We start from the raw sequence: 23,470 nt of genomic DNA on the forward strand, positions 1-23,470 counted from the left end.
AATTGTGCGTCGTTTTCACGAATTCTTGAAACATGGTGATGACATTAGATATTCTGCAAATCTTGGTCTGGGAAAAACGCATTCCGTTTTGTACAGGGGTGTGGGTGGAAGGAAGGTTCGTGATATATTATCTAAGGATATGGAGAGTGTATTTGCTTTAGGTCCCGAGGTAGTTGTTCTAATGATCGGAGAGAACGACATCGTTCCCAGTACAGATCCTACATTGTTGGCCGCAGAAATTGAAACTGTGGTATCGGTGACGCATCGCCGCTATAATGTTGCGAAAATAATTTTTTGCAAATTATTGCCTAGATTTAAGGTTAATTTTGAATACAATGATGTAGCAGACAAAGTGAATGAAATACTGAGAGATGCATTGCCATCACTAGGTTATTCTGTATTTTGGGAACACGGGAATTATTTTGTTTCTCCTCGGGACGGAGACTGTAGTCGGAAATTTGTATGCGACGGAGTTCATCTGAACAAACAAGGGAATGTACAGTTATATAGGAGTATAAGGGGAGCGTTAATTTCAGTGAGAATAAAGATTTTCTAGAAAATGTAACAAGATTGTCACTTTTATCCTTTCTTCAAAATCATTTGGATATGGTATATGTAACAAGTTTAAATTTTGCAGTTTTTGTAAATTAATTATTTAATTACAGTGTATTATATTAAAAAAAAATTAAATCTGCTTATCAGATATTGGTTTGGCAATCATTGCCTTTTTTTTCATTTTAATTTCAACCTTTACGTTTGAAATTCATTATTAAAAATTTTGTGACTTTTACAGTACTATAGGCATGACCTAGGTATGTGTTTCAGGCATTCAATGTGCCTGCCAGTTTAAACCCGTTTGGGGTTTTTCATTTTAGTTTCAACTTTTACCCTGACGATTTTTCCATCGATTTTATTCGATTTATCTAGGAATGTATTTTAATTAATGCGTTCTGGATTTATCCTTTTTTCTGAGAAGGAAAATCGTTGGAGAAATGTCTGCCAATTTGTTTGTTACGGTATTAGTTGATTACTAAAATTGTTTAACTTTACGGTACTCTAGGCAAGGCCTAAGTACAAGTTTCAGGCAGTCTTTTGTACTTGCCATTTTGTACCCGCTTGGGTTTTTTCGTTTTAGTTTCAGCTTTTACCCTGGCGATTTTTCCATCGATTTTATTTGATTTATCTAGGAATGTATTTTAATTAATGCGTTCCGGATTTATCCTTTTTTCTGAGAAGGAAAATCGTTGGAGAAATGTCTGCCAATTTGTTTGTTACGGTATTAGTTGATTACTAAAACTGTTTAATTTTACGGTACTCTAGGCAAGGCCTAAGTACAAGTTTCAGGCAGTCTTTTGTACTTGCCATTTTGTACCCGCTTGGGTTTTCGTTTTAGTTCCTTAATTATCCTTTTTTCTGTGAAGAAATCGTTCGGAAAATGAATGTTTGCCAATTTGTTTGTTGCGGTATATTTGTTGTTTACTTAAATTCCGTTCTGTACTCGCTGTCCCTTTTTGACATTCATGTATTGTTTCATCAATGATCCACGGTTTTATTGGTGTGCATCAGCACTTAGATTTATTGTTAAATATGCCTATCAAGTTACTCGTTTCGAATTGTGGCTTAATAATTTAAAAAAAAAAAGAAAAAAGAAAAAAAACTACATTTTAGGTTTATTGCTTATAGATGCTTTATATAAAAGTATTATTTTGAGTGTTTGGACGGCGTTTCTTTGTGAATTGAATCTACTTTGATTATTTTAGGACCACCATGTTCAGTTTTATTGCTTGTTTGAAAAACAATTAACAATGCGTAGTTGTCTTTGGTAAAGGCACTACAGCCTACTTTAGGATTTGACACGGTACGAGGTGAATCGACTTCAAAAGTGGTGATTTATTACTGATGTCAGCGTTCTGTTTTATGAGGCTGCTAGTCCTTACTGACCAGCAGCGGTTCCAGAGAAGTTGATTAATGGCTTCTGCAGTCGCACAATGGGTGGTGTGATTGCTAGTACAGCAGTGCGGGAAATGTCGGTCTGTTTCAGAACAATATTGGTTCTATTCTTTATTGTGATATTTCCGGGATAAATTTTGTCATCAACTGTAATAGGTACAGGGTGTAATTTAACGGTTGGAAAAAGTCTCAGGTTAGACAACTTTCTAGTTTGTTTTATCAGATGTACACTTTGTATTCCATGCATTCAAGTGGTTATACAATCATTACAATGTATTTTTAAGTATTAACGTGATCACATGCGTGGTCAAAGTACTTATACGATCTGACTCGTGCAATTCTGGTCAATTGACATTTAGGCCTATACGGCTTTGTGTTTGATGCATTCAAGTGGTGATATAATGTATTTTTAAGTATTAACATGCTCATATGCGTGGTCATAGTACCGGTATATCTTATCTGACTCATGCAGTCCCGGTCAATTGACATTTAGGCCTATATTATGTTAAATATTGGAAATGTACTTCTGCCTCAATTTTACAATTCTATAGGTTTACCAACATTATGCCAGCAGCCCAAAACAAGCCAGGAGAAAAGACCACACCATGGCCAAAAGGAAACAAGAGGGCCCACCACCACTGATACTGTGGCAAGCGATACCAGCACTGCACCCCTCAGTGTACCTCCTGACACCTTGGCTGCATTAACCCAAACCATAACAAAGTCAGTCACGGAGAATATTTAGCAGAGATAAAACCATTGCTACAACATGGGTCTGAACTTTCCCTAGTGCGGTAAAGTCAGTGGCGTTTTCAGACCCATTTTCATGATTTTTCTGTTAAGTCTAAGTTGTAATTACTGGAAATTTGGATTATCTCCCTTTACAAAATTGGTTTATTTCTCATATTTATATTTTGTGTCTGCTAAAATTATATGCCATTGTTAATAATACTTTTGAGAATTTCAAACAAATTATTAAACGTCACAAAGGTGGCAACACACGACAAACTGTTTTACAGACTTTTTATTCATTGAAGGAGGATAAGATAAGGTGTTCTAGTGAAGAGAGGATTATGGAAAGAAATAAGCAATTTAATGTGTAGCTGGGCTATCTGAATACTTATTGCATTGATATAAATAAATTTAAGTTTACTTAAAATTTTTTATTGTAATCAATAAGTGTCCTCCTTGAATGTTCAAGTCTGAAATATTGTATAGTGCTGTATTAGAATGGTCATTTTGTTTCATGTCTTAGGAGAGGCAGAGATTGACCAATCAAAATCAAACAATTAAAATTCTGGCCACGCGGTGCGTCACTCTGCCTCTTCTCCCATCTACAGCCTTGGAGGACGGACGTTTTTTCAAGTTTGTTATTTACCTCCTTCCACCCCGCCTCCACCAAAATTTTTGGTTGTAATTTTATATTTTAAGCGTTTTCAGACCCATTTTCATGATTTTTCTGTTAAGTCTAAGTTGTAATTACTGGAAATTTGGATTATCTCCCTTTATTTCTCATATTTATATTTTGTGTCTGCTAAAATTATATGCCATTGTTAATAATACTTTTGAGAATTTCAAACAAATTATTAAACGTCACAAAGGTGGCAACACACGACAAACTGTTTTCCAGACTTTTTATTCATTGAAGGAGGATAAGATAAGGTGTTCTAGTGAAGAGAGGATTATGAAAAGAAATAAGCAATTTAATGTGTAGCTGGGCTATCAGAATACTTATTGCATTGATATAAAATAAGGTTATATTTATTACCATGATTAAATCTGATAAGATATGATAAAGATTAAAGTGATTAACCAAAGAGTTACAATTTAAGTGCAAAAAGGTAAAGTTAATTGTACCGTAGCTCAGTAAGAGGCACACTGACCCCCCCCCCCCCCATTTTCTTTGCGATTTTGAGTCATGCTATATGAGTACTTATCTAAAATATACTTCTCAAAAAATCCTTGATATAACTAATTTCACGAGTGACATACTTTAAAAAGATCGGAACAATTCTAATGCAGAAAATGAAGATCTAAGGTTACAACAATCATAATTATAACACTAGTATTTAGAGAATTAAATAGTCTTGTACTTGTTAAAAGTGTTAGTAAACTCAGATATCTGTTTTGCCCTAAAATATACATGTACTTAGAAACGGTGGTAAATACAAAAGATTTTTCATCTGAAATTGTCTACAGATTTTAGCAAAATATTACCGACTTATAAGCGGGTCAATTACTAATTCTTCCGAATAAATATGAAAAAACACAACAGACTTATAAGCAGACCGACTTATAGACGAGTATATACGGTATACCGAAATGGATCATTGTGTACTGACATTTGCAGTAGAGACAGACTGAAATCTTTCTAGTAACTGGCCCGTAGAACGCGGGGGCCGGGGGGGGGGCACTTTTTCTGAGTACGATATTTTGCTATAGTAAATATTCCTTTAGATGCTGGTCCCCCTTTTGATGTAAGGTCGAGCACTGGCAAATTCCAGGATTTGTACAGTAAGTTATATTTTTTTTTTGTTGGATTTCTTTGGGAAGTCCCCCCCCCCCCCCCACTCACACACACAAACACTTTTGAAACCGTCGCTAAAGGCCTGTGTAACGAATAGTATTAACCACGTTTGAATAATATAAGAAATAATTATTTCTTATTATTTCGAATTCATTATAGTACAATTCTTTGATTTGCTTGGACTTTAATTTCAGTATATAAGGCGTGCAATTCTCGGCAAGTGCTACGCTGTACATTTTTAGCGTGTCCTAGATTCTTCTTGGTCTCTAGATCATCTGATTCAATATTTGTAAAGTATCCCAAATGCAAGTAAAGAAAAGAAACACAGATGTGTTTGAACATTTCTTTCTGTCAGTGTGTGTGCTGTCTAGTTTGCAAAAATAAGCACGAGTACGTGTTTTTATTTCAATGACATTTATTTAATTTATATATATATTTTTTCGATATCAATAAACAATTCTTTGCGTGGAAATACTTAATTTAGGACCCTGCGTAGCAGATGTAAATTTGGATATCCGGAGCTTTAAGAAGTTCCCTTGACTAGAAAACATGGAAAATCTCCAATAATTACTATATTCTATAGCACAAGGGCATACATAAATGTTTTTACAAGTGATGGAAGGAAAGGTGGATGTATGTTTCTCTTAGTTATTGGCAGTCATTTCTAAAGTTTATAGTATTAAAGGATGCGACTGCAACGCTTAATAATATACTAGTGTGTATCATTAACCACCTATTATGATGATATTTGCTTGTTTCATTAAGCGTCGGTGTTGCTCTGCATTTGGGACGCTTAATGATATAATTCTATCACTAAGCGGCGATGTAGCATTAGCGGTTGGGAATGTCAACTATCAATGCAATAATTTATGGCATTAAGCGTTGCAATTGCAACGCCTAATGATATTTGTATCATTAAGCGGCGTTTTATCATTAAAGGTTGCTACAGAGCTTCAATATCTAGGCCATTTGACCAAACTGGATGGATAATGCATCATTACTTTATTAATTGACTGATAATAGACAGGAATCTTCCTACAGAGCAAAGTAAATACAAACAAATTTACTATTCACCGGATGTTTCTCCTGAAAACAGATTTCTGGAGGGTTTTCATTTCGGGTCTTGTTTCATTTTCAATAAATTCCACAAATTTCAATAATAAAAACAAACACAGCAGCAAACCAATGTTTATCTTCAATAGGATTTGAACTTGTTCTTGAAAGTTAAATGCACGCCCTAGCCACTCCCTCCTTAAATATGACATTCCAGAAAGAAAATCATCGGGACCCAGTTTTTATAGGTCTGGTACGATCCGAAAGGTGACACACACAGTTTGTATTTTTTCTCATGTGGCCATGTACATGTTTGAAAGAGAACACAGAGTGAAATACTGCAGTGACACCAAAAGTAAGTCATTGTTTACTAGAAAATTAGTCATCATAAAATCGTGCATCAAACAATCAACATATTATATACAGGTTCATGTTTTTTTTTTTTTGGTTGAGCCGATGAGACAACAGTTATTGCCCTTTACACCCAACACTGACTTTGGCCATTTGAAGTTAGCAAAATTTTTAAAGCTCCACAAAGGAAGTAGCCTTTTACATCAAACTTGCCCATTTACATTTTTTTTAATCTGACACATTAAAGTTTCATACGCAAAAAACTTACAGTTGTTGTAAATTTGGCAAACCATTGAAGGAATTGTTCTGAATTGTGGTTATCTTGTTGTTGTTTAACCATCTGAAATAGTTTTTGAAATAACTTCATCGATACAAGTATATTTGTTATAAGCTATCAGTTTACTTCTTCGAAATCAAACTTGACAAGTGAAATTGTGGAACAGTAGTAAGATTTTTCTCTAGATATTGTTTGAAATTTAACTCTTCGATTTAGTTTACGCATAAGTATATCATTGTACACTATTAACCATTGTACATAATTCAGGCGAGTGTTTTGGTACGACCTTGAATAAGTTAGCAATAGACCATATAACTAAAAGCATAATTCAGGAAGAATATTCCTAGATTTTGTTGGAATGCAAGTATTTATTGGTTTATTGGTTTTGTGCTCTTAATATTTACTTTCAATGTCTTTTACGTTATCATGTAGTTATCCTAATAGACGGTATGCAAAAATAAAATAAAATGTTCTCCCTTATGGCTAAAAAACTGACCGTTTTGATTGATTGATTGTATATTGTTTTACGTCCAATACGAGAATTTTTCACTCATATAGAGGCGACACCATATACCGGTGAAGGGCTTCAAATTCAGACCTATACTCGGCACTCAGGGCTATTGAGCAGTGAGGGTTTTTTATCGTGCCCACGCCTATCGTGACACGGGACCTTGATTTTTTAAGGTCTCATCCGAGTCAAACCTAAGACGTAAACATAGGTAGTGACTGTTCTTTCGCCAAGCGCCATTACTAGAAGTGAAAGTCACGGGTCTTTCGGATGAGACCTTAAAAACGGCCAATGTCCCTTGTCATGGCAGGCGTTGACTCGATAAAGACCCCTCATTGCTCAATTGCCCTCAGTGCCGAGTATAGGTCTAAATTTAAAGCCCTTCTTCGGCACATGGTGACCTTGCTATCTGAGTGAAAAAATATGGGATGGGACGTTAAACAACATACAATCAATCAACATTCAAAAAATCCCCTTTTTTACGTGAAATGTAGAGATAACGAACAGTATTCAAGCTCAAAGTCCATTTAAACAATACAAATCGGGAGCAGAGCAAACACGGACCTCCAAAAATATCAGATGTTGGATTAGGTCCCACAGTGTACTCCCCGCCATTATTGAAGAAAACGGAAAAATCCGTAGACAATTCCATGTGTAAATAATGGCCTTACGATCAGTATGAAAAAAAGTCAGTCAGCATTTTATCTAATGATAGGTTGTATTTGCTGACAAGGTCATTTTATCGACCGTATAAGCTATATATAGCACGATCTATGCCCCAGGAAAGATCACTAGAACATTAAAGTAGAACAAAGTTGTCGGCCAAGAATATGTAAAATTGAATTCAAATCTACTAATGCTTAAAATTTGGACATGGAAAAGAGATCCACCATAGCTCCTCACAGAGTGATTGCATGTTGTTTTTCTCCATCATACATTTATCACATACAATTTATATACAAATATTAGTTCAGAATCATGTCTTCATGTTACCATTTTTTTTAAATTGATAAAAATCGTTTAAGATGTATCAGTAAAAAAGGACATATATAGATGTATGAAGATATAATAGTTAGAAAACGGTTTGTTTTCAAAGCTTTTGAAACTGATAAAAAAAAGTCTTCATTTAAAGGTACTCTCCTGTGAGCATTGTAAAGTCAGTTTTTTTTTTTTTTTTTTTTTTTTTTTTTTTTTTTAATAATTTTTCTATTATGTTAAAGAATACAACTACTGGAGAGGAATGAGTTTGAAATTATAGACCAATAGTTTAATGAATGTAGTTCATTAAGTATTCAAAACTCAAAGGATATTAGATAAAATTAAATATGTAGTTTATATGCGTTCTATATACTTTCTACACTTGTACAAATTACAATTTTAATGTAGATTTAATAAATATCTAGAAATATTAATCATTCTCTACTGTATCTTCATTTCAGGCAATGTAACTTCTATAAATCCATTATCAATCTTGCAAGTAATTAGATCATGCAGAGAGCTACAGGTATTTATATAGAGTTCGCATCTTATTATCAAATCGAGACAGAATGCACCGTGTGTTTTACTTGTAACATAAAAAAAAATATATTAATATTTTATGTGACTAAATAATTAACTTAATGTCGACTGTGTTTTTTACAAATCCTCTCAGACAGATTAACTATCAACTCCCATTTCTAACGGAAATAGTGATGACAATGTTTTTGTTTGCTTGTTGTTTAACGTCCCTCTCGAGAATTTTTCACTTATATGGAGACGCCACCACTTGCCGGTAGAGAGCTGCAAATTTTGTCCTATACTCGGCACTTACGGCCATTGAGCAGTGAGGGATCTTTTTCGTGCCAGCAGCTACTGCGACACGGGACCTCGGTTTATACGGTTTCATCCGAAGGACCGGTCTCCACGTCCCACAGTGGGATTCGAACCCGCGACATAAGGATCAACTCCTTACATCGCGACTCTAGAGCAGACGCTCTAACCACTGCGCCACGCGGGCGACTGATGACCAATGTAATATAGTGTTTGTGGATATGAACAAGATGAAGATAATGAACAGTGATCCATTTAAAACTTATCGACAAACAATACAAGAAAGATTTATTTACTCTTGGATAATAACAGAGGGGAATGCATGTTTTGCGTTTTTAAACTTTGTATAATAAATTTAAGCAGCAAAGCTATGGGAAAATCTTTTTTAAAGATTGCACCGTAAATAAAAAAAAATCATTAAACATTGCAACAATTTTGTAAATGAAAGGACAGTCTTAAGTATATGGACTGTTTAATTCAAGACAAATGGCAACATGGAGGTAGAAATGTCATGCAAACGTGTTATATTTGTTTGTTTGTATGTTGTTTAACGTCCCTCTCGAGAATTTTTCACTCATATGGAGACGCCACCACTTGCCGGTGGAGAGCTGCAAATTTTGTCCTATACTCGGCACTTACGGCCATTGAGCAGTGAGGGATCATTTTCGTGCCAGCACCTACTGCGACCAGGACCTCGGTTTATACGGTTTCATCCGAAGGACCGGTCTCCACGTCCCACAGTGAGATTCGAGTCTGAGACATAAGGATCAATTCCTTACGCCGCGACTCTAGAGCAGACGCTCTAACCACTGCGCCACGCGGGCGACGCAAACGTGTTTTAAACATTGTGTTAGATTCGTAGAATATATGTTACAACTCTTAAACAAACAAACAAAAAAAAAAAAAAACGCATCAACGTTGGCCATTTGTGGGATTATCTATTTAGCGGCATTTAAAAGACTCATATAAAAATAATTTAATTTTGTATACATCCATACAACAATGATGGAATGAGGGGGATGGTTGCTAATACTATAGTGCTCCAAGGAACGCTAAGCTTCAGATAAGATGTAAATAAATCTAAGACTGGTCAGCTATTTATTTGCTACAAGCATTATAGTTTATATATTTGCCTGCAAAGAAAAAAATCCACGGAAAGTAAGACTGCGACAGAATCTGACAAATACAAATATGATTCCCCAAACCTCAAAGCTTAAGTAAATAATTGAAGTCATTAATCATTTATTTATCAATTATCATTCTATTAATGAGTACGTGTTTCCAACAATCCCCAGAAAAAAGATTTCAGTCTGTTTTTTACTGTAATTATCGGCCTATACATGTGACGATTCATTTTGGAATACCGATACCGATGATTTTTCATAGTATTTAAATTCAGTTATGTATTTCAAAGTATAGTGCCATGGCCTCATAAACATGTATAAATGGTATTTATGAAAACCCCGCCTTTTAAAATTAAAAAGACAAATTAAAATGTCCGGAATATTTTTACAAAGTAGGTCAAAGGTCAACGTCAAGTGACATTAAAGCTGGTATTTTTAAATATTCTATGACAAAAAGTGCACATGCTAAATAGCATAAATGTACCTCTCAAACGTCAAAAATTTGCTGTATGCAGGGACTATGAACTATTTATAGAAGTGGGTCAAAGGTAAAGTTCAAAGATCACAAATTCAGTAACCATGGTATTTTCTAGAAGCCATAGTGCCACGCAGTATATGAGCGAAATATCAAATCCATACCTCTTACAATTCTCGAGATATACAAACTGCAAGATGTGACAGACAGACGGACAGGCAGACAGCTAGACAGACAGTTGGACAGACGCTCAGACAGACAGTTAGACAGACAGAGAGACGCCGGGTAAAGTAATCTCTAAGTGTCACACTACTCTACAGGCGACACAAAAATAAACTAATATCTTTTCAAAACTGAATTTTACGTTCTTGATATTATTTCTAAAAATATTGAACTACCAGAGAATTTTAGTAACATTTTGTAAATGAATCATCTCACAGACCATATGGAGACACTGGCGCTGTGTACAGGTTAATTCTAATAGGCATGATTTGCACAGTGGTTAACATCCGATGTAGATAACAATTAAAATTTCGCTCACCAACTACGAAACTTCCTCTGATATCTGATTTTGTAACTTTTTGTAGCATGCTAAAAGTCTTTCCAATTATCATCGTCTTGTTATGTTTAAACTGTTTCCAAAATATAAATATCAAAAACTGTGATATCAGCAAATATATACATTTTTGGTATCTCTCTATTAAATAAACATATAGAGAGCAAATATCTTCATATCTATATGAAGTTTTTCGAAGGTCATAGGTCATTACGTGACCTAATCACACAGCGCAATAATGTCTACTTAAAAAAAGACTTACGCTACTTAGCAATACAGCATGCTTTTCATGTATAAAAATGTAGAAAATACGCAAGTAAAATAATAATCATTTTATTTACAATGTAAACGAGTATTTAATACAGTTCTTGATCGATTTTACAAAGACAATAGAAAACTACGTGTTATAAGTTTCATGTCTGAGCTGCATAGTCTCAACGTTTATCCTTATTTTTCTTGTAGACCCTTGAATGCTATAATTTTTTTTCATTAAACTTTACTCACAATAAATTTGAAAATCTGTTTGAAAATTTCATTGTTATGCACTCACGCCACAAACAGTAGACAAACACTTCGGAAGTTCGGTAGGCACACCTCTATCATCGAGATCGTTGTCTTTTACAATGTAAGTTGTCGCCAGGGTCTCCGTGTCAACATCATAATAAATATGCCTTACTAAAATCGTAGATTTTATGTTTCTGATCAAATTTTATACTTGATTTCAAGTTAACTGGTCCGGACATGTGTCTCCATCCTTCCCTTTCAGACCGAAATTCCTCCAACTTTTTATTATCAAACATCGGAACGTGTTTCTTGTGGGTTTTTTTAACATCGAATATGACTTCTCATGAACACAAAAATTCCCAGACACCAATATGCTCACTATAATTGATCACATATAGCCTTTCACAGAATATACCCTTCAAAACAGAATCCTTTGCCGGATGAATTTGAAGCGTAACCGCTTTTCAAGCCGATTTACACCTTGCGTAATTTGTCAAAATCTACGGCGAGCAGTTAGTGCAATATTTATATTCGATTATATTCGATTGTCCGTCTCAAATGTATATATAAGTAATAAATAACAAGTTTAAAAACTTCACTGGGAAATGAAGTGGGTCGGTACGTGATCAAATCTTCTGAGAAGGCCTTCGGCCTTCACAGGATTTGATCACGTGACCGACCCACTTCATTTCCCAGAGAAGTTTTTAAACTTGATATTTATTTCTTAATTAAAGTAATATCTAGTAGGATTATATTGGAAATAAAATCTTCTGGTACAAATGCCTGGAATGGTACCTCATTGTACCTCATTTTTTTGTGAGGAAACTTGTTACAGCGGCAATATAATACTGCAATCACAAATATTTGGGGAAAATTATATATTACTGAGGAACGTCTCGTCTGATCTTAAAGTTGAAATATAAAATCTGATCTGAAAGTTGAAATATAAAATGTAACTCAGGAGAGCAGGAAATGAATTTATTTAAAAATATATTTTTGTATTTAATAATTCATTTATTTTTTAAATTCATTTAGATTTACTAGAAAACTGACAATCAGCAAGGGCCTCGGCAAAGGGATAGAAATCTAAGGGCGCAGCTTGAAATATGAGAATTTGACAAACAATTTGAAAACATAGCTACTTTATGCTTGTGCCCCCCTAATACTAACGTATAATGACCTTTTTGTTTTGGCTTTTCAAGATTTCTTTTCTTGCTTGCTATTGTCCCCTTTAAAAATGTTTGCTTGTGTCCCCAAAGTGACATTGCTTCCTACGGGCCTGGGAAATGACTTGATACTTTAGTCATAAATGTCACTGGTGTTTCACACTAAGGACATATTATCATAGGCTAAGGTTAGAGTTATTGTAGTCATTGATTAAGATTTGGTTTTGCTTACTACTGATTTTACAAAAACTAGATAATGGGATTTATCGGACGGTAGTTGCTTTCTCGTACGTGATGTGTTGTCAAATGAGTTGAATTATGGTTTATGTGTGTTTCATGATCATGTAGTTGAAGGTCATTATTCATTTCAATTTACACGTTTGTCTGTTCAAATCATTCATTATTTAGATTGGATACTTTTGGGCGCAAATGTAAAAATTTACAGTTCCTACTATTCATAATCATCATCTTTAATTTGATATACTTACAGAACCTTTAAATTTGACAGACCGTCAAAGGTATTATCTTCCAGCGTGGTGATCTGATTCCATTCCAAGTTTCTAAAAATCGTTCCATTAATTTATTACTAATGAATTATTTAATTTAATATGGAATTCATTTTAAAATCAATAGAACAGAAGCTTAATTAAATTCAAAACCAAAGGTGATTAATTCGTCACTGAAAGACTACTGAAAAATTGACTGAATGCAGACTAAAAAAAATGTTTAAGCGTGATTAAATGGCCTCTGAAAGATGACTGAACGGTCCTTTAAAAATACTAAAGGGTAGGGGGGGGGGATAGAACTTTTTCGTGTGAGTCCATCAATTTTTTTTAAACATAGTATACATTCCAAATTTCCTCTGTTCATACAATGAACATAGACAAACATAGACACAGACAAACATAGAGCTCGCTACGAGATCGGCGTCTCTATTGAGGATAGTACTGATTAAGAAAAGAGGTTAAACCCATTACATGTTTTACAAATATTTTTTTTTAAAAATCACAAAAATAAAGATGGACTCTCAAATCTTTAGCTAGAAAATTATTAAAGCAGTGCATCCAAATGTAAAATTGCTACAGCAAGACAGATATCAACTTTCTCTATATTTTTTTGATTTTTGATATCTTAGTTTAGTTTTTTTTTTCTTTCTAAAGCCAATTTAAAATCAACGCAAACGTTTAATATTCTAAACCAAAGGACCAACCTTGGCAAATATATATATTTTTTTTACTTTTCAAATCTTAGTGTTTATACACCTAGTACAGATTGCATCTTTTTCGGTTGTCAGGTATGTTTTTGCAAATCTAAATGAAAGTATGGTTTACCCAAATGGTTAATATCTACATTAGATGTGTTGTCTGATCATGTATAATATTATTCATTGGAAAATTATGCCGTTAATTAGTAATCAACTGAATTACAAATTACATGTAAATACAATATGGAATCTGGCAAACTATTAAACAGCAAATTTCAGTTTTATGACAGCATGAACAGCATAAACATTGTATCACTCTGTAAAATCAGAACTCTAAATGATATCACTTCAGAAAAAAAAAACATGTTTGAAAATGAACTTTAATCACTTTCAGGACTTTAGGGTTAGGGTCAGAGTTAGGGTTAGGGTAACTTCAGAGAAAAAAAAAACATGTTTGAAAATGAACTTTAATCACTTTCAGGACCTGCGTATTTATAACCAACATCTAATTCGCGTAAGAATTAAACAATTTTATCGAAGATAGCGCAACATGCAGTTATTCCCTTTGTCCATTGACTAGTGCATCAAAGCAAATATAAGTTATCCCTTTTTGCTTGATATTTGTGCAGGGGCACTGCCTCTGCGAAATCTCATTGCCATATTTCTTTCATCTTCCATCCATCCTGTGCTCTTTCTTCCCCTATATCACAATCGGATTCCAACATATCCTTCAAGTCATTAAAGAAGTAGGTACGGTTTTGCTTTCTGTATGCGTAAATATTTGATTTTTTCAGAAACATTTGAAATTTGTTGAATATATGAACCTGATAAATGAAGAAATAAAATGGAATAAAAAAGGAGACAGCTCTGGAAATATTTCTCTTGAACTTGATGCATTTCTAAGTTTTAAAAAGAAAAAAAAATCTTATTGATGACTCAATTAAGGGACTATTATCCTTAACAAAATTGTATCCACAGCTGTTGTCCACTTCAGTTTTCGAATATATTATGTAAAAATCTTTGAAGAAATCACATTTCTTTAAATCTTTTTGAGCTTTGCATGTAGTCTCCTTTGTCTGAAAGAAACTGAAAATTGATTTCTTCTGCAACTTTTTAAGAAAATGTGGGAATCAGTTAGACGTCAAAATTGGTATTTAGGAGCTCATATAGGAAAACAATTGGTATGATCTTATTAATGCATGGACTTTGAACAATTAATAAAGCATGGGTTTTGATTTCTCATAATAATTTCATATTCTACAAATATGAAAAAGAAATATAGAGTCAGATTTGTATTGAAACGTACCTTCTTCTGTCAGAGGAAACAATTTCTCTATTAATTTGGACACGTAATATGAATAAAAAAAAATAATATATGGTATACATGTAACTTGCAAAGGATACAAAGTATTTTACATTTTCTGAAAAGAGGACCAAATTGAGAGCCAGAATCCGGGTGCATAAATATCATATTCAAGTCCTAGGTCAAACTTAGTGAACGCATTAATATATGCCGACACGAACAATTCAAGTGTTCCATTTTTATAAACTAGAAAATTAAAAACATTTCATTAAAAAATATAAACCTTTTCTTTACAGTTCCTTTAATTTGCTTTCTGACTTACATGCAGCTTTCACACTGTGCATAACTTTCCAATGTTTTCCAATAGAGACATTTTTGATTTGCTTGAAAAAAAATTGAAATCACAAAATTTTACCAAAATAAATAGCATCAAAACATACGACTTTTCAACACTTTATACTACCATTCCCAAAGATAAAACTACAATCCAGGTTTTTGACATCAAAGACAACCGTATTTTTTCCCAATAGAAATGGAATTCATATTCAAAAACTTCTACATGAAAACAAGAAGACTCTTGTTGTGGCCTTCAATTCAACATTTAGATATATCGACGACGTTTTATATTCACTTTCATTTACCGCTAACGGTAGCTTAGTGGTATGGCGTTCGCTTCGTGATCGGGAAGCCCGGATTCGATTCTCGTTCGCCGCGTCAAACCAAAGACGTAAACATAGGTAGTGACTGCTCTTTTGCCAAGCGCAGGCAACAGAAGTGAAATTCAAGGGTCTTTCGAATTTCGACCTTAAAACCCGAGGTCCCGTGTTACGGTAAGCGTTGACACGACAATGAACCTTCAATGCTCAATGGCTCTGAATGCTGAGTAAAGGTCTAAATTTTGAAGCCCTTCACCAGTATATGGTGACGTCTGTATATGAGTGAAAAATTCTCGAATGGGACGTAAAACAGCATACAATCAATCATAATCAATCATTTTCATTCCTACACTGATTCAATACATCCCTTTGAACTCGAAATAAAATATATTATAGAGTCGGACAATTCTGCTTCATATGTGGGTATTTTACTAGAAAAAAGCTGTAAATGCTAACCTAACAATGAAACTTAATGATAAACGTAATGACGTCAACTTTTTTATCGCCAACTTCCCTTAATTATGTAGCCATATACCATAGTTATCTATATATGGACTTTGTCTCTTAGTTGATTCGATCCACAAGAGCATACGATCGATTTCTGAAACAAGGCAAGCAATTAAAAATATGTTGATGAATTAAGGATTTATCGTTTTCTCTTTTAAATTCAACCTTTTCCAAATTATGTGGACGATACAATGACCTTGACTACAAATACAATTTATCATTAATTCAAATGTTGACTGACGTTTTTCGTACAAATTGTTAGACCATTATTTTCTCACTGAATTTTCTACGGATTTTTTTTTATCCGATCATGGCAAGGACCATAGTGCTGGTGTGACCGGTCGACAGGGGATGCTTACTCCTCCATGGCACCCGAGCCGACCTCTGATGTTTTTAGATGTCTGTGTTTGCTCTGGTCCAAATTTGTACTGTTTCACTGGGCTTTGAGCTTAGTTACCGTTCTCTATCTTTATAGTTCATTTTAACCGCCGAACATATGTCTCTGTTGGTGGACAGTCTGTCTCCGAGGATACTTGTCTTTCGGTACTTATTCGTTTATGAGTAGTACAAAGAATGAGAAAATGATACTGGCAGACGCGTCGCCATGTATAAAAAGGTGTCACTCTTTTGAGTCTATAAGGGACACAGACCAATTTGTTCAATCGGTGTCCTTTGGATAATCCTCAGGGATATTAAACATATGTAAATTGTGCAGTCTTAAGATTCCCAGTTTTTGGTATAAAACCAACCGTACGTACAAAAAAAAAAAAAAAAAAAAAAAAAAAAAAAAAAAAAATGAACGAATGTAAAGTTTCTGTCAGAGACATATTTGAATATTCCTTTTCCGACCCCATGTCATCTATTTCCAAATGTTCTGCCAAAAACTGTAAACCTGTGATGTTTTGATTACAAGCTGTAGTTTTAATAGTAATCTTACTAGACAAAGCCTCTGTACCAAAATGTGGGAAAATCTGAACTGCAAATTTTCTAATGTTGTCTACGGAATAGAATGTACCCTTTGTGGTTTATTTATGCTGGTGAAACCAAGAGGTCACTTTATAAGAGAATATCGGGACATGGATTTTAAATCAACAACGGTGGCCAGCTGCTTCTCTACAAGCACTTCAATTTACCTGATCATTCTATTTTGTCAATGAACGTTAGAATTCTAGAAAAGATTTTTACCATCATACTAATAGCTCATCACTGATTTAACTTTTTCCTAGAGAGCAATAAGAATACTGAATTAGAAAGTAGGCATGGCCTTTCCATATGGTAACAATGACAATCTTGATAGTGTTGGGAATCTTTGAAGTCCACAGTGTAGCAACGTCAACGTTATTGGACATTTTAACAATACACAAGGACGTAAGCATAGTCATGGACATCAGTCTTACAATAAACCTATTATACACGCTCTCTTCTGATTCACTACTACCTTATGTAAATAAACAGTTAGGTCTTCATCACATTCGCACCAAATCTACTCTGTCCCTTTGAAAGTTCTTAATGGAGTATTTGAAAATGTCAAGGAAAATCCATATTTAAATTCTTTGACACAAGAACACAGGCTCGCATCTGTGATTATGAATATTGCAAATACAGTGGCGCCTCGTTTATCCGGACGCCTCTGTCCCCAAAGAAATCGTCCGGATAAATGAATCGTCCGAATTATTGAATTACTTCTCAAAAAAAAAAAAAACTCTCCAAGCATGTATATATGCACATTCCTGTATCAATTGTGACGATAAAGAAAAGAAACTTTAATATTTTGGCTTATTGCTTTATTTCATAGTTTTAAAAGAAGTAATTGATTAAAGAAAAAATAAATTAAAATGTAATTAATAAAATAAAAAATGGATAGGCAATTTTATGCGGAGACCTTTTTAAACACAGTGAATTTTATACGCCTTCCCTTTTTCATGTGACTTCGTGGGCTGAGCAAATTTTGATCTACTGTTGTTTTATTTCGCCTTATTTTATGATTATTAAAGCTCATATGATATGGCAGAACTGTACATGTTAAGCATAATCATTGAAAATGTTCAAATATAAACTAATCCCGTATATTCTCCATATATTCATTACACAGGGTTACTATACAATTAACTGAGCACTACAAGCTATCTCAAACACGCCCAATCAATGAAAGTATTAAAATCATTCAACGTAAACACAAGCCGTCTTCGTGATTATCAATATTTTTCTCTACAGACTCTAATTTCGATCATTAAAAAACGTAATCAACTTCTATACGTAACACCAGTTTTATATTTCTTTTTCTAAAATAATGTACGTTTATAGACAGTAGTACATTAAAAGGAAAGATACTTCATAATTTATGTACCTTTCTAAATTGTCCTGTGGGTAAAAAAAGCGTTTCAAATACATTTAAGTTTTTAGAAATGGAAAATCGTATTTTAAACTAACGCAATCATAAATAGCAGTATTTATTGCAAGTTCATTTTATTTACAACTCTCCAAAATACTCATGAATTTATCGATGTATATACGGTAAGCAATATTACTTGGAATGGATTATTAATACAATTAATACACAGTGTAAGCTAAATTCTTCGAGCTTCATAATAAACCGATAAATGCGTGATTTAATTGGGGTAAACACACGCTAATTATAGACGCAGGTCACCGGTAACCGCCTTCAAACTGACTGCATGGTCAGTGTTTTTACAACAATTAACACTACTGCAAGATAAGTGTGAAAAAGTCGTTTCTTAAAAAATTACCCTCCAGATAAACGAGTCAGTTTTCGATGAACTATTACGTTTTGTAGTGGAAATTGACCGTCCGGATGCGGAACGCAAATGTCCGGATTAATGAGACAAAATAACGTGGAAAAAATCGGTTCCCAAAAAATTTCGTCCTTATGATGAGCGTTCGGAGAAATGGCGTCCGGATAAACGCGGCTCCACTGTATAGGCGTTTTTAATTACTGATCAAGCAACCCGTTTGTTCCTTAAACTTCAGTTTGCCAACAAAGGAATTGGCACAGTAAATATTAGTAATATTCTTAATCACAAAAGGTTCCAGTCTTGTGTTCCACCATATTTCAAATTGAAGTCCACACCTTCAACTTCTTACAAATATACGCCGACTATTGCTTCCAAACTTTTTAATTACAAAAAAAAACTCTACAGTGTCTAGAAATCGAACATTTGAAACATAATCCTCCTACGTGTTCATGTTCTTCTTCACCCTACAACTATAGTCCAGCTGGACACGTTATTACTGATGACCTAAATATACAGACCCTGAAACGTGCTACTACCCCACACGCACGCTGCACGAACGGTACACGCTCGCTACACGGTTTGCACGAAACGCTGCACGATTTACACGAAACGCTACACGGTTTGCACGAAACGCTACACGGTTTACACGAAACGCTTTGCACGAAAGGCTGCACGGTTTACACGAAAGCCTGCACGAAACGCTTTGTACACGTTTCTCACACGCTTTGTACACGATTCTCGCACGCTTTGGCCTCGATATGGATTTTCTATTCGGAATCTCTCGGATTTTATTTTAATTATTACGGATTAATCAAAGATTAGTTAAGAATTGCAATCATTTAGATTAAGTTAAGATTAGAACTCGCTACACAAGTACTGTATTAACAGACAAAATATTCAATGTTAAGTTGTAATTAATTAATAGTTGTCATTGAGTATGTCACCCGCCCGATGAAATGCCTATCATCGTCCATGTACAAACCTTTTTCACTAGACTCTACATTACGCACTGAAAAAAAAATATATATTCGTAATTCATAATCTTTTACAGCAATTAATGTGTTTACAATTATAGTTTGATATTAAACAGTCGTTTTATTACTGACAAATAAACCCGTGAAAAAAATAATCGATTAAATTGCGTATGATTTCTGTAAACGGATTGATTTTTTTCTTCTTTTTTTTAATTATTGATTGATTGATTTTTTTTATTTAGTAAATAAATAATCTCATTTGATTAAATTAGGTTTTGTTTATAATTTGCAAAGGTAATATGCACACTGCATCAAACAAGAACATTGTGCAGGAAAGGGGGGGGGGGTTGATTACCGAGATCTTACTTCTGTACATGGCTAAATATAACGGGCACTTGTCTCGGTAAGTATACCATCGGGGGAAAAATATTATAGAAACAAGTGCCCGTTCTAAGGGAAAAAAAGGATATCCATATCTCCAGCGGGACCAGATAGATGTAATTCATTAAATGCACTTTATTCAGAATGGTAAATATATCGTTTCACTATAGAATTAAACTTTGACTTATCATTAAAATTTGATATGGTAGAGAAGCCGGGGGATAGGTTTTATAATTCTTTAGTCCTCTTTTAAGGCATTGTGTTTATCAAATAAAAACAATATACCCGACATCTTGTAAAGTCCTTGATTTCAAACCCCGTCTAGATAAAAAAAAAATGTAACCAATAGTCGCGGCTCTTAACAGTACATTCAATATACATGTATACATGTCCAATGTCCAAAAAAACTAAAAATTATGCTCTAGAACTGCGTGATTTATAAAACAACTAATATATAATTATTCAGGATTTATTTCTTTATATCTTTAATTCACGAATACACTGGCAAATTAATTCATTGTTTACAGACAATCGGATAAATTTAAGAAATAAAATCCACGGGCACGTGTATTTATTTGTACCCATTAAATACGAATAAAACCATTTAGTTTCACGAATTAAAAATCATTCATTATTGTCGGGTGTCATCTTAGCCGTGATTTACAAGAGATTATACATGTAGCAGAACAAGTTTTCAGTTCACGGCACGCGGACCCCGTGATCCCTGTTGTAAATGACCTTGATCACAGTCGTAAGAAGAGTGTCGGATGTGTAAAGAAGATTCCAATATATTTTTGAGGGGTGCATCGGGCGCACACCGAAAAAAGCAATAATTTTCATTAAAAAGAAAATTATCTATTAAAATTTGTTAACAACAAAAACTCAAAGTTTGTGTTTTCATTTTAACCCCCCTCCCCCCCCCCCCCGGAAATATTTAACCCTGTATTTGCTGATGCATGTGAATTATGATTTCTTTGTCAGACAATTATTAATCAACCAATTTTATGCATAAAAAGACTATAAATGATTTCAAAATTATTTGTATTACAATCTTGTAATATAAGAAAATTATGTTCGTTTATAAAGAAAAAAAAATAATTGTCCTCCCGGGCCTAGAATTCCCATACTTCACATTTATAACAACGCACTAAATTTTGTGTTTTATTTTTCATGCCTGCCGTATCTATCTATTATTGTGTATTAATCACCCATATGTTCTTGTAATCTCTATATACCATAGTTGTAAAATGGTGAAGAGATTCAAATAAATGAATGAAAAGGACATGACCGGATTCCTGAAGAATTTTCTTTTTAAAAACTGTTCAGTATTGCTCCCTTTAAAAAAATGTATTGAATCAAATTCCCTAAAAATTGATACGCATATAATTAATTACTTTGAATACGTTTTCTGCCCATGTTAATTTAAACAAAAGAAAGAAAGAAAATCAAACAAATATGTAATACATTACCGAGAAATTTTATTTTGTTGTTTCCGTATTTTTTTATCGCTTAAAATACCACTGGTCTGATATATCCGAATAATATTAGTAACAAACAACACAGAATGACATGTTAATCCATCCATAGCCATACTTAAAATAAAATGACTTCCGAATGAATCCTACACGTTTCTCACACGATTCTTGCACGAAAGTCGCACGGTTCTCACACGGTTCTTACACGAAAGTCGCACGTTTCTCACACGCTTCTCGCACGCACGCTACACGGTTTGCACGAAACGCTTTGGAGCTTACACGAAACGCTGCACGGTTTACACGAAACGCTACACGGTTTGCACGAAACGCTGCACGGTTTACACGAAACGCTACACGGTTTGCACGAAACGAAAAGCGCACGAAAGCTACACGCTTTTTTGGGGTAGTAGCACGTTTCAGGGTCTGTAGTTAAAAATGAGGACCTTAAATTACTTATTTAAAAGGACCAAAATTTAGGAAACCCCGATCTTTCAACCAGCCTGGTATCATAAATTCATAAATATTATGAATTCTGTGGAAGATTACGATAGGCGATGGGCAAATAATGAAAAAAGGAAGACCTTGACACTTTTTCAGAGTGGATTAAAAGTTGAAATGTTGCATTAAGCAATATGAAAACCATGTATCCTTCTGTCTTCAATAGTTCAGAAGTGAAAAAAAAGAATTAGATTACACGATGAATATGTACTGATCTCGGCTGGCAAAGTATGTAACAACATTGTCTTTGCTTGTAAGGCTCATTATCTTAATTGTCTTTTAGACGAACTGCATGGATTTAATTCTGCAAGTGGTAATCCAACTTATATGCATAGTTGCCTTTATAAGGAGGAAATTCTTCAAAATCACATGTCATTTTTAAATACATTGTATTTTTAATATTTTCAACAATCAAATTGAATTTGAATTACCATACCTATACTGGATTCCTTCATAAAACTTCATAAAAATCCCCACAAACAGAGAAACATAGCGGGTTCCGGTAAATGTTCTACGAAGTCTTTTTTCATTAATCCTCGCTTAAATATCAACAGCAGTGAAGGAGAAACTTCAAGAATACTGTGGTTTAAATCAAACGTTGATTCTTACAAACTCCAAAGAACCCTTAGAAAATTTTGTAAATCACAAAATTTTATCAAAATCAATAAAATCAAAACGTACGACTTTTCAAAATTTTAAACAACCGTAACCAACGATAATTTCAAGTCCAGGCTCTTTGACATCATAGATAGCTGCTTTTTCAATAAAAATGGAACTCGTTAAGCTACTTTCCTTGTCATCGGTCATTTGAAAAAAAAAAACCAAAACAAAACAAAAAAAAAAACCCATTATGTTTGAAAACTTAAGTACTCCTAAGTTGGTATCAAAAAGGTAATTTAGTTTCATTGACAATATTTATATAGGGTTTGGATATCAACTCTTCCGCAATCTGTCGGAATCCCCATGGGTATCAATTAGGTGTATTATTTTCATATAAATCAGAATTGATTCCAAAACTTCTACATGAAAATAAGAAGGTTTTGCTGCGGCCTTCAAATATATTTTAGATATTTATAACGATTTATCTGTTAAGAACATTCAGTTTATTACTAAGTTGATTCAATATAATCCTCTGAAAAATATGACACCAAAGAGTCTGACACATCTGTTTAATGTTTGGATATTTTACTAGAGAAATATATTAATGACAAACTAACAAAAAAAAAACCTTTATGATAAGCGTGATAACTTCAATTTTTCTATCTTCAACTTCTCTCATTTATGAAGCAATATACCATTACCACCTACATATTGAGTTCATGTCTCCCAGTTGATTCGATAAGCAATAGATGTTCTAGGTTCAAACAATTTCTAAAACAAGGCTAGCTATTGACGAATATGTTGATGATACAATGATAT

Source organism: Saccostrea echinata, unplaced genomic scaffold (genome assembly GCF_033153115.1).
Source record: "Saccostrea echinata isolate AGI-Se365-2 ecotype Australia unplaced genomic scaffold, CSIRO_AGI_Sech_v1 ptg000014l, whole genome shotgun sequence".
Lineage (NCBI taxonomy): Eukaryota > Metazoa > Mollusca > Bivalvia > Ostreida > Ostreidae > Saccostrea > Saccostrea echinata.